Here is a 2,582-nt window from a genome sequence, read left to right as displayed (position 1 = left end):
TATATATATAGTCTCATTCTGTCGACCAGGCTGGAGTGCAGTGGCACAATCTTGGCTCACTGCAACCTCAGCCTCCTGGGTTCAAGGGATTCTCCTGCCTTAGCCTCCTGAGTAGCTGGGATCACAGGCGTGAGCCACCATGCCTGGCTAATTTTTGTATTTTTAGTAGAGATGGGGATTTACCATGTTTGCCAGCTGGTCTGGAACTTCTAATCTCCTGTGATTCACCCATCTCAGCCTCCCAAAGTCCTGTGATTACAGGTGTGAGCCACCGCACCCGGCAGAAACAGCCTTTACTGAGCTCCTCCCAGTTGCCTCATCCAGTGTCAGACTTTTATATCATGATTTCTCCGGTGAGATCAGTTGTACTAGTCTGGTTACACAAATGAGAAAACAGGCTCAAAGAAGGATAATGAGGCCAGGTGCTGTGGCTCAAGCATGAAATTCCAGCACTTTCGTAGCCCAAGGCAGAAGCATGGCTTGAGGCCAGAAGCAGGAGTTCGAGGCCAGTCTGGGTAACAAAGTGAGGCCCCTGTTTCTACAAAAAAAAAAAAAAAAAAATTAAAATTAGCTGGACGTGGTGGCATATGCCTGTCATCCCAGGGAGGCTGAGGCAAGAGGATCACTTGAGCTCGGGAGGTCGAGGCTGCAGTGAGCTGTTTTCACGCCGCTGCATTCCAGCCTGGGTGACAAAGTAAGATCCTGTCTGGAAGAAGAAGGAAAAAAAGACAGTGATAATATTCTTTTATTCATTCCACAAACATTTACTGAACATCTGCTATGTTCTCAAGCACTTTTCAGGCACTAGAGATACAGCAATGATCAAAAATAAAATGCAAAGTCTGATGGCGCTGATATTCTACAGAAGCAGACAGACAATAAGCAAATAGACACAGAAAATGGCAGGTGGTGATCAGAGTGATGGGGAAATGTCTATCAGGGTAAGGGGATAGAGTGACAGAGCTCGCTGTTTTTAAATTTTTATTTTATTTATTTATTAATTATTATTATTATTATTATTATTTGGAGACGGAGTTTTGCTCTTTTCACCAAGGCTGGAGTAGGATATGCTGGAGTACAATGGCACCATCTCAGCTCACTGCAACCTCCGCCTCCAGAGTTCAAGCGATTCTCCTGCCTCAAACTCCCGAGTAGCTGGGATTACAGGCATGAGTCACTATACCTCGCTAATTTTTGTATCATTAGTGGAGACAGGGTTTTCACCATGTTGGCCAGGCTGCTCTCGAACTCCTGATTTCAGGTGATCCACCCACCTCGGCATCCCAAAGTGCTGGGACTACAGGCGTGAGCCACCGAGCCCATCCACTCGCTATTTTAAACTGGGTGGTCAGGGAAGGCCTCACTGAGTGCTGGTCAGTCAGTGAGTTTTTGGTATTTGATATTTGATCAGATAACAGAGTGAAGGGAGGCGATGAGCCACGGAAGCATGTGAGGAGGAGATCCAGGCTAGGGGATCAGCAAGCACAAAGTCCCTGCGGAGGTAGCATGATCCATGTGTGCAGCAAGACCTCTGTATGCCCAAAGCCAATAATATAAGGGAAGAGGAGTATGTGAGACAGGATAAGAGGGGCCAAAGGGGTTGGATTACAGGGATTTGTAAAGCAGGGTGAGAACTTTGACTTTTACTCTGAAATGGAAGTCATGGGAGAGTTCAATGCAGGAGAATGGTATTGTCAAAGAATCACTGACTCAGAATATTGAATAATTTTTCGTGATGAGTACACTAAAAGTCCAGATTTCACCACGACGCAATCAACATATGCATGTAGGAATCGGCACCTGTACCTCCTAAATACGTAAAAATTTAAGAAAAAAGAATCACCTTTTTTGTAATAAAAATTGTAACACAAGTTCGATTTCCCTAAGTGGATGGGCCGTTTTAACTGGGATATGGTACTATCCGTTTCTGAGTCTGTCTCAGTTTCCCCAACCATAAAACGCAAGTGCAAAATTGGTTATGTCTAGTGTTTAAACTCAATCGGGACAGGATGTCTGTAGTCACCAGCACCGAGACAGTCCCTGGGACTCAGTACACGCTCAATAAACGTTTGAATGAACGCGGAGCTCCATCGGCCTACGCAATTCCATAAAAGAACAGCAGGTGTCGCACCAGCCCGGTAGCCGCCTGCTCAGAGCCTTTGGGGCCAGGGTGAATCAGACTCTAACAGGAACCCACTCACCACTCCTCCGCAGAAGGAGAATTCGGAATTTTCCGAGAAGGCGCTTCTGAATGCCGAATCCTGAATCTCTCCTCTTAAAAAGCTGACTTTTCATTTTGGTAAAAGGGGGTCCTGGGCCCTTTAACAGCTTGCCAGGTGCTCAGGCGCTGCCTCCCAGAATGCGTGGCGCTATGTAAATGAGACGGTTTTGTGAGCGAGGATGATTCATACTATACGAAGTGAAGGCAACATTTTACAAGGACATCGTTCGTGATAAGTGAGTGGGGAGAATGTATAGCCCTTGAAGTCGACCATCTCACAGCTGCCCAAAGGACGCGACCATAACTCTAAAAGGTAAGCCTTTATGATCCTTATATAGCTGCGCGGGAGCGTTACTATTTC

Source organism: Mandrillus leucophaeus, unplaced genomic scaffold (genome assembly GCF_000951045.1).
Source record: "Mandrillus leucophaeus isolate KB7577 unplaced genomic scaffold, Mleu.le_1.0 Scaffold151, whole genome shotgun sequence".
Taxonomy (NCBI): domain Eukaryota; kingdom Metazoa; phylum Chordata; class Mammalia; order Primates; family Cercopithecidae; genus Mandrillus; species Mandrillus leucophaeus.
The sequence above is the reverse complement of the archived record's forward strand: the minus strand, read 5'-3'. Positions refer to the sequence as shown.